Below are 11030 nucleotides of genomic sequence, written 5' to 3' on the forward strand. Positions count from 1 at the left end.
CCTTAGATTTGGGACTATGTAATTAAGGATTTCCACGACTCACCATTGCATTGATTAGGAAGCATAATAGAGGGTTCTTGCACTTGAAACAATTATCCTAGGCGGAGCATTATCCGAGTACCCCATCTTTATCGATTGCCTTACCCCCTTTCTTTACTTTTGCTCTCTTACTTGTTGTTTTTATTGTTGAGAATTGAATCATTGTCACACTTATCATCCTTGATCTTTCACATAGCTAAGAATCGAATTAAGTATTTTTATTCCCTATTCCCTGTGGATTCGGTACCCGCTCACCCGGGATTATCACTTCGACAAACCTGTGCACTTGCGGGATATACGCAAGGGGATCTTGTCACATATTATAGGGACAAGTTATACAATGTAAGGCTAAATATATAACTATATGATGTAGAGATAAGTTATACAATGTAAGACCAAATTAATTAAAATAGCACTTATTCAATACAAAACTAATTAACAATAACATACTAAACAAGACTAAATTCGTGTTAACTAAAATTATTCTTAGCCCAAACCTTCAAGCCATAACAAAAACACCAAGAAAGTTAATCAATAATCAAATGATAACATTTCTATATTCTTGACTCAAACAAGTCTCAATCATAACATTCTAATTCTTACCAAACAAATAGAAAATTGTCACTTAATTCCACAAATCGAATATTGAACGCATTTGCTATAGAACGCATTTTCCACAAATCAATACAACAAATTTGATGATTAGTGATAATTTGCTATAGAACGCATTTTCCATATGTTACAAAAAGAGCATATAATGTGACAAAAATTGAAAATTGTCACTTAATTCCACAAATCAAATATTGTACATGACGATGCTTCGTAATGTCACAAAGAGGCGTCACACAATGTGTGGAGCCAAATTTTTCTATCGATTGCAGACGGAGGAAAATATTTTTAGTGACACTAATAATATTTGGTAACGCTCCCATTTCATCATCAATGTATTGCATTTTTGGTGATGATCATATAAGGTCAATTTTTTAAAACAGTTTTTGACAGTGTGTCACTAAGACCATTGTACATTATTTGTGACCATTTGGTTTTGTCATGTATGTCTTAATTATTTTTTTAAAACAGTTTTTGACAGTGTGTCACTAAAATATAAGTATTTGTTATATTCTTATTGTGTCACTTATATATATAGCATTCGTGGAAAGAATTACATAATGTCACATTTGTTTAATTGGTGCATGACATTAAGTTTTTGTCACAAATAAGATATCATTTTTATTCTAATGTGAGAATTTATTGTTGAAATTCCTAAAATTCCTTCATACCCTGCTTCGACTTATAACCTAACCAAAAAATTTGGGAGTCTGATGGAGAAAAAAAATTAGGTGGTGGGTACAAATTGAACCCATTTTTTTATTTATCATTTGGAGCAATCCAAACCAGATTTCTTGGGGGTTGTTGACAATGCCCCTTGCGTATGTCCCGCAAGTGCACGTGTTTGTCGAAGTAATAAAATCCTAGATGAGTGGGGTATCGTATCCACAGGGAGTAGGGAATAAAAACACTTAAATTATTTCTTAACTAAGTGAAAGATGAATAGTAATATGTGTGACAAGATGTGAAATAACAAAAGTAAAAGAATAAGAAAGAGGGCACAAGTAAAGGAGAATGTAAGGCAATCGATACCCGGATATTGTTCCGCCTAGGACAATCGTTTCAAGTGCAAGAACCCTTTTTTATACTTTCTAACTTATGCAATAATGAGTCATGGAGATCCTTAAATACATGGTTCCAAATCTAAGGTCAACCATGCCTAACTCTATACATGTCCCGGAGGAGAAATTGAATAACTTCTCAACCTCGCAATCGTATAGAATTGCAATGAGTTCTAGGGATTCCAAGTGATAAATCCTCTTCCTAGATGTAGACCTAACCCTTTGGTCAAGGTGGAAGATCCCTAGCCACAATTAAGCCCTATGTGCTAAAATCACTTCAACGCTTCACTCCGTTGAACCCACAACTAAGCCCCAGCGGAAGGTCATCCTTTAGCCCATTCATTCTACTATGACCGCAAAGAACTTGAGGAAATGGAGGTAGAATAAATCACACCGGAGGGAAAAGGGGACTCTCCGCTACCTCTCGACTCATCCTCTCAACCCTCTCTAATCTATCTTTGTCTAACTCTCGTGGTGTGTCACTCACTCACAAGGGTTACCAACAAAAACTCTCAACCCTAGTGTCACTCTAAGGGAGTATTCATACAATCAAGCATTCAAGATTGTAACTCAAATAAAACATCAATTAATTGAAAGTATAATAAAAAGGTTCAATAAAACGAATACATCCTAGGGTTCACAAATACCCAAGTACCCACTAGGGCGTTTAGCTCTCCATGGAGCTAATTACAATCAATGAAATCTAATGTAAAAGTAAAGAATCCATAGAAAACCCCCTCGATAGTCGTGGCGATGGTCTTGTGGAGAGTCCTCTACTCGTCCAAGGGTCCCTTTGTCCGGCCTAGGATACACCTCGTCGGATCGGTGCCGACGAAAGCTCTCCCACTAACCTTCTTCAAAACGGAGCACGATGTCGGAGCTGTAGAACCTCTCCAAATTCCTAGCCAATATCTCTCAAAACCCTAGCCGAAGCCCCCTCTCAAGTTGGGCAAAAGATGGAGAAAAGAATGCTGAAATTGGAGCTGAAATCGGTTTTTAAAGGCTGGAAGTGGAAATCCACACGCCCCTGTGGATTTTTCACATGAGCGTGTGGAATTAACATACGCCCGTGTGGATTCTTTATTTTCATCCTTCTTCGGCCCTGTGAACAGTGGAAATCCACACGCCCCTGTGAACAGTACCTTCTACAGTGTTTTGCTACATTACCAGCCCGAAACACTCCCGAATCCATGCTTTCATCGAGGTAACGTAAACGGGCACACGTTTACATCTTAGATCAGTTTGCTTCTTCAATAACGGACATGTTGGTGGAGATCTTGCTATACATGCACAAGCCGGAATGCTTGAATGTGACCGCCCTTGTGCCCCTTCCAAATCGTTGTGCTAACTTGAATACGAGGAGGTTGGCACACATTCCCATATTTTGAACCCGACTTATGTCTTCTCATTTGTACCTTCTCAAGATTTCCTCCAAATGGTGCATTTACGATCCACATTAGCTTCTTTCTCTAGTATTCGCCCTAACAACCCTATCTGCATGAAAGTAACATAAATACACACATATTAGCGTTAAAACCTGATAAAAGTAATGCTCATCATATGGAAAGAACACTTTGTATTCTTATCGCACAAGCACTTATCAAACTCCCCCACACATAAGATTTCGCTTGTCCTCAAGTAAAAATTAAAACATTATGTGCATAGATGACGGAAATATTGGATGTGTTTGGCCTTAGGTTCACCAAAGCATACAAAGAGAGCATTCTACAAGTAAGGGAAATTTCAACACTATTACGAAAAATCAATGCCCTAGCCAAAAACTTGAATAAAAAAGGACAACAACCCGAAATCGTGTAAGTGTGTGAACTCACTCAAAACAACCCAAAGTATACTCCTCAAAGTTCTAAGTACAAGGGACTTATTTATCTACAAACAGTAACAAAATTTCAAAGATGGTAGTAGCTTCGCACATCCTCTAAAGTAGCCCTTTCCAAAGCGGCCGCTAAGGTGGCTTTCACACTTTCGAGGTGGTAGCTCTTTCTACCGGAGTGGTAGCTTTCACTCATTCTATGAGATAGCTCTTTCTTTCATTAGGGCATAACTAGTATCTGACTTATGAGAGTAGCTTCATGCTTCATAGGTGGTAACTCTTTCCACCCAACAAGCACAAATAAACAATAACACTATTTTTTTCTTTCTTTTCATTTCAACATTTTTTTTCCACAAATAACAAAAGAAACAACAATAACTAGTCTCTTTAACATCGAACATGAGTTTCCAAAAGAGTTTAAAGAGTGAGTAGTGCAAGAAATGTCAATCGGGCAAAAATTCCTACAAATTCAAGCAAAAACTAGAGCATGAAGACATTCAATGTTAAAAATTCTCCTAAACTAAAAAATACAATCATTGCAACTAAGGTGAAACTCCATTGGCTATGTGAGCATGTATATCAATCAAAATTAATATAAAAGAGATGTGTGAACTATAAAACTCCCCCCACCCACCCACACACACACACTTAAGTTGTACATTGTACCCAATATACACATGCAAGCTCACTCATAATGTATATCAATCAAGAACAAATGTGGGAGAAGCAATTAAAACAATATTCCCCTAACTCCTACTATTGCATTTGATGGAGCTAAATCCTTGGGAGTGATGTTCCAACGGGTTGTGAAGCACACATGGCCAAGTGCCGAAGCACCATTGGCCATACCCATGATAAAGTCTCAATTTTCATGATGACAAGACCATCTGCACGCATACACGAGGGTGTTCAGTGAAGCTCAATAAAACAAAAATAACTCAAGTATATAACAGATAAGGCGATGAATACAACTCGAGAACCCAAAATGAAAATAAACTAAGAAGGAAAGTCCTTTCTGAGTATACAAGTCTGAAATAAAAATGCAGAAGTAATAAGATGAAAGAAAATAAATCAAGTGTCGGTGCCGCGCTCTGGCTCTTCTGCTGCTGCAGGTGCTAGATCGAAGGGTGCTGGTGGAGGTGGTGATGGTGATGCCGGAGCGTCTTGAGGAGTCCTCGGCCCCAAGATAAATGATGAGGTGATGTCTCACTCTAAAATCTGCTGTAACGTGCCGAAACGTACCATGAACTCTGTATATTGTGCTGCCTGCGCAGCCTGAATCTCAGTAATCTCTGCTCAGACCTCAGTGACATCTGTCCATATCACCTCACAGTACTCTCGAGACTCTCAAAGCGATCATGGGCTTGAGATGGTGAAAACATGCGTACTAGGGGTGGGTTATCTGCCACCGGAGTTGCCTCGGTCTCCATCGGTGCAGGCTGAGGCTCGGGAGCAGGCTGAGAAGCCTCGGCATCATCACCCTCATACTCAGCTATCTCTGGACCGGATAGAACCAAAGCATAAATTCCCATCCGAACCCTGCGCACCATACCCATCAATCTCATCGTCTCCAGGCTCAGGGGCGCAGGTTTACACGTCTTCTCGGCCCCGCGAATCGCGTCCAAGAGACCCATACCCAAAACTAGTCTCGTAATGTAGGGGCCCGAGATGATCGCTCCCAATCTGTCATACTGCCCCTGATGTCGAATGTACTCTGCGTTGATGTGCCATAGATGAATCGGTATGTACTGCACCATCGAATACAAGTATAGAAGCTCCTACCGGCAAAGAACGCCAGTGCTATCACCACGGCTATTCACCGACCTACTCAGAATGGCGTGTAAATATCGATATGTAGGTCGGGAAAGATACGTGGCCTTGGACACCCCCGGCTCATACTGGCCCTGACCACACAATGCTCTGTAAGCTCTCTGCGGGGTCAACGCTCCAAGGTAATCTGTCGATAACTGGGAATACTCCTCAATGTCTGTAAATGCCTCCTCATACAAGCTAAGACGAATTGAAAACTGAGTGATGCTCATGCTATGGTAATGTCCAAATGCTCTGAACTGAACAACGTCGAGGCTGTCGAATCTCGTATAAGATCTATCGAACTCGAATGACAATAAGACCTAAAGTTTAAGCTCACGAATGGCTGGCTCCCTAGTCGACAATAACTGCCTCCATTCACCCACCGTAATGAGATCCTCGACCTCATCTGTGAACTGATCTCCCTGTTGTAAATCCCTCAATATGCTCGTGTCAAGGAATCGAGTATGTCCGAACCGAAGTCTTGACAGACGCTCAAAACGAGCCTCATGCTCGGGGATAGTGAATCTCATGCTCTCGGACTCGGGGGACGACTCACACGACTGTTTCTCGGCTTGCTTCTTTGACCGAGGTACCACAATCTATAAAATTTGAAAGAAAATTGATCCAACCAGTTAATTAAGTTATGCTGCAGAAATCCACACGGTCGTGTGGATCCGCGGACCGTGAAAAACGCACGGCCTCGCCTCAAAAATCCAAAAATACACCGTTAAATCGCTTCTAACTTCGTTCGAAACATGTATAATCATTCTAATTGTAGAAACAAAGCATTATGAACTAGTTTCATCGATTAAGATCAAGAATTGGTAAAAACAAAACAAAAGATATGGCTTACCGACGAGTTAAGATTGAGAACCTTGAATCGGTATGAAAACCAAGTAAAAATCCTTCCAAATCTGCAATGCGAGGTCGGGAAACGATGTGAGAGTGCTCTCAGACGAATGGAGAATGTCATGATGAAGAGGAACGATGATCTTTTAAAAGGAACTCACGCCTGTTGGCGTTCTATACATCCACACGGGCGTACGGAAATTACCCACTCCCGTGAGCCTTCACAGGGGAGAGTTACAGGGCAGACGCACGTCCCTGTCCGCTCTCGGGGTAACACTTCATCTCTCTGAATGCAACCATACGGGCATGCGGAAAATACCCATGCCCGTGCCCCCAACCCATAGGGGCAGCCGCACGCCCCTGTGGCTTTTCTGTCCAAGCGAGAAAAATCGCTAAGTATTTCGCACGCCCATGTGTGCTCTTGTGATAAGTTGCCAAGTCTCTGTAGGAAAACGCATGCCCATGTGGAAATTACCCATGGGCCTGCGAAAGTCCCGAGGTCACTCACAGGGGCGAGTCCACTCCTCTGTGGCTTCTCTAGATGAGCTCGCAATACAAATCCACGGACGTGTGGAAATTCCACACGCTAGTGCATTTTCCCTGGATGCCTTAAAAACTCTGCAGACTCTGCAGAAAATTCCTGAACATGTTTACACACTCAAAGCCTGCCCTATTATGCAAACTATACCAGCGAAAAACATGAGAGATAGCTCAAACGACCAAAACTTCGCTAAATCCACATAAAAACACACAATTAAATTAAAACCCACAATAAAATCACAGCAAAAGCATCTAAAAATCAAGACACCAACAATCAACACTTTATTCGTGCAAACACTATACTACTAACTAAGAAAACAGTAAACACTTGGGTTGCCTCCCAAGAAGCGCTTGTTTTACGTCACTAACCTTGACGTCCCTTGTCTTACCTCACAGGGGTTCATAGATGAAGGTTGCCCTCTTACCCATAGCTTGAAAGCATGATGAACAAAGTCTCTTGAAGACAGAGGGGGAGTTATCGGGCTTAGGACCACCTACCAATGGTGCATCCAATTTGTTTGGTTCACAGGCGTCTCCAACAGCCTTGGAGCATTTCCAGTGGCATCTCCTCACCCTCTTCATCTTTCGGAGCACCTTCTTCAGGATCCCTTGAGTAGATGGTACTTCTTCAGTCGAACCAAGCATCATAACTTCTTTATTTTCCACCTCTTGGTCGAATAAACCCTTGTACGGGTCCGGATTGAACATTTCCTACATGTATTCATCAACAATCTCATCAGTAGTGTCTAGAAAATACAAAGTATCATCGAAATCAAGAGAATACTGCATGGCTTCAGCAAGGCGGTATGTGAGCTTGTCATCTCCAACTCTCAATGTTAGCTCCCCGCCGTCCATGTCAATCAATGCCTTGGAAGTCCACAAGAACGGTCTCCCAAGTATCAAAGGTACATCCGCATCCTCATCGATGTCTAGCACCACAAAATCTACAGGAAAATTGTACTTGTCCACCTTGATAAGCACATTTTCGATGATACTCCTCGGATGTCTCACTATTCGATCCGCTAATTACAAAGTCATCCGAGTGGGTCTAGGCTCCCCCACGCCTAGCTTCTGAAAGAAGGTGTATGGCATGACGTTGATACTGGCCCCTGAGTCCGCCAATGCCATTTCTTCACCCAAATTGCCAATATTACACAGAATGATGAAGCTTCCAGGGTCTTTCTTCTTATTCGGCATGTTCTTTAGCAACACTACCGAGCAAGACGCATCTAAGATCATTGAAGCACTCTCGTCCAACTTCCTCTTGTTAGTCAACAAGTCCTTCAAGAATTTTGCATACTTAGGCATTTGGGTCAATGCCTCAACAAAAGGAATATTGATGTAGAGTTGCTTGAACAAACTCAGGAACTTCTTGTACTGTTCATCCCCTTGGTCATTCTTCAATCAAGAGGGATAAGAGATTCTTAGCTTGAAAGGTGGGGGTGCCACCTCCTTTTCTTTGCTTGCTTCTTCCTCAACCTCTATAACCTCATGTGCATGTCTATTGGGCCTCTCACTCGAAAGCCTACCTTTAACATCATGACCACTTCTCAATGTGATCGCCTTCACATGCTCTCTAGGATTGGTCTCGGTATTAATCGGCAAGCTTCCTTGTGGCCTTTCTGATAGTGACTTCGCAATCTGCCCCACTTGATTTTCAAGATTGTGCAAAGAGACAGTGTGGTTGCGAAGTGTAGCCTCGACTGATTGAAACCTTGTATCTGACGATTGAATAAACATAGTCAAGGCCTTCTCCAAATCGGACATTCGGGTCTCCAAACATAAAACTCAGTTTTCCATGTTTGGGGCTTGTTGTTGTTGGAAACCCGGTAGCCCCATGGCATTTTGTGGACCTTGGTTGCTCCATAAAAAATTTTGATGATTCTTCCGACCCGAATTGTAGGTGTTGCTATATGGATTCCCTTGGTTCCTCATTGCATTACACACAAAATCGACATTTTCAACCGAAGATGCATCACCAATAGAGATCGGGCAATCGGAAGAAGCATGTCCTCCACCACACCCGGTGCAAGTAGTCACGACCGACACTCTATTCGAAGTTAGAAGATCTAACTTCTTACTCAATGATTCCATTGGAGCCGCTAATGAAGTTACTGCATCTATCTCATGGAGCCCGACCACCTTTTTCTTCTCCCTAGCATTTCATTGGTAGCTATTTAACCCCATTACTTCAATTAGTTGACGGGCCTCACCGGGGGTCTTGCTACCTAAGGTACCTCCTGCTGGAGCATCCAAGAGTTGCCTTGTACTCAGATTCAATCCGTTGTAAAATGTCTGAACAATCATCCACTCCAGGAATCCGTGTTGCGGGCACTTTCTCGGGAGCTCCTTGAACCTTTCCCATGTCTCAAATAGAAACTCCAATTTTGATTGTACAAAGGAGGAGATCTCATTCCTAACCTTTGCAGATTTTCCGCGAGGGAAATAATGGGCTAGAAAAGCTTCTACCATCTCCTCCTATGTGGTAATCGATGCTCTAAGTAATGAGTGTAGCCACTGCTTCGCTCTCCACTTTAAGGAAAATGGGAAGGCTCTCAACTTGATCGCATTATCTGTCACCCTGTTTATCTTAAGCATATCACACACCTCGAGAAAGTTCTCTATATGACTGTTTGGATCCTCATGGGCCAAACCATTGAACTGTGCGGATTGCTGCAACATGTGGATGAATGCCGGCTTTAGCTCGAAGTTCCGAGCTGTAATCGGGGAACGCATAATACTCGATTGTGCCCCAATACTGAAGGTCTGGCATAATCGGACAATGTCAGCTGTTACTCATTCTGTTCTGCCATGTTTTCAGATTCTTCTACTTCCAAATCAGCTAGATTAGATGGTTCTGCACAGGTTCTTTCCCTTTTCTTCTAAGTGTATGTTCAAGCTCGGGATCTCCTTCAATCAATATTGAGGAGTTCCCTCGGGTCAAAACCTGGAGCTACATTGAAAAGAAAGAAAAAAAATCAGAATGATGATAAAATAAGAAAGAATGAACTAGAATGAATGAATGAATAGTTAAGAAAACAAAGTACAAACTATCTCTAAACACCTAATCCCCGGCAACGGCGCCAAAAACTTGACAACGCCCCTTGCGTATGTCGCGCAAGTGCACGGGTTTGTCGAAGTAATAAAATCCTAGATGAGTGGGGTATCGTATCGACAGGGAGTAGGGAATAAAAACACTTAAATTGTTTCTTAACTAAGTGAAAGATGAATAGTGATATATTTGACAAGATGTGAAATAACAAAAGTAAAAGAACAAGCAAGAGGACACAAGTAAAGGAGAAGGTAAGGCAATCGATATAAATGGCGTACCCGGATATTATTCCGCCTAGGACAACCATTTCAAGTGTAAAAACCCTCTATTATACTTTCTAACTAATGCAATAATGAGTCGTGGAGATCCTTAAATACATGGTCCCAAATCTAAGGTCCACCATGCCTAACTCTATACATGTCTCAGAGGGGAAATTGAATAACCTCTCAACCTCGCACTCGTTTAGAATTGCAATGAGTTCTAGGGATTCCAAGTGATAAATCCTCTTCCTAGATGTAGACCTAACCCTTTGGTCCAGGTGGAAGGTCCCTAGCCACAATTAAGCCCTATGTGCTAAAATCACTTCAACGCTTCACTCCGTTACACCCGCAACTAAGCCCCAGCGGAAGGTCATCCTTTAGCCCATTCACTCTACTATGACCACAAAGAAATTGATGAAATGGAGGTAGAATAAATCACACCGGAGGGAAAAGGAGACGCTCAGCTACCTCTCAACTCACCCTCTCAACCCTCTCCAATCTATCTTTGTCTAACTCTCGTGGTGTGTCACTCACTCACAATGGTTACCAACAAGAACTCTCAACCCTAGTGTCACTCTAAGAGAGTATTCATACAATCAAGCATTTAAGCTTCGAACTCAAATAAAACATCAATTAATTGAAAGCATAATAAAAAGGTTCAATAAAACGAATACATCCTAGGGTTCACAAATACCCAAGTACCCACTAGGGCGTTTAGCTCTCCATGGAGCTAATTACAATCAATGAAATCTAATGTAAAAGTAAAGAATCCATAGAAAACCCCCTCGATAGTCGTGGCGATGGTCTTGTGGAGAGTCCTCTACTCGTCCAAGGGTCCCTTTGTCCGGCCTAGGATACACCTCGCCGGATCGGTGCCGACGAAAGCTCTCCCACTAACCTTCTTCAAAACGGAGCACGATGTCGGAGCTGTAGAACCTCTCCAAATTCTTAGCCAATATCTCTCAAAACCCTAGCCG

General features: G+C 42.0%; 1 non-coding gene across 1 annotated transcript; it reads left to right on the forward strand.

Moving 5' to 3' along the window:
- The first annotated feature begins 9058 nt into the window (after positions 1-9058).
- LOC120250761 lies at positions 9059-9165 on the forward strand. The gene has a single exon (XR_005533100.1). It is a non-coding gene; the product is annotated as a small nucleolar RNA R71 (small nucleolar RNA).
- Positions 9166-11030: the final 1865 nt, after the last annotated feature.

The sequence above is a fragment of the Dioscorea cayenensis genome, chromosome 19 (assembly GCF_009730915.1).
Source record: "Dioscorea cayenensis subsp. rotundata cultivar TDr96_F1 chromosome 19, TDr96_F1_v2_PseudoChromosome.rev07_lg8_w22 25.fasta, whole genome shotgun sequence".
Lineage (NCBI taxonomy): Eukaryota > Viridiplantae > Streptophyta > Magnoliopsida > Dioscoreales > Dioscoreaceae > Dioscorea > Dioscorea cayenensis.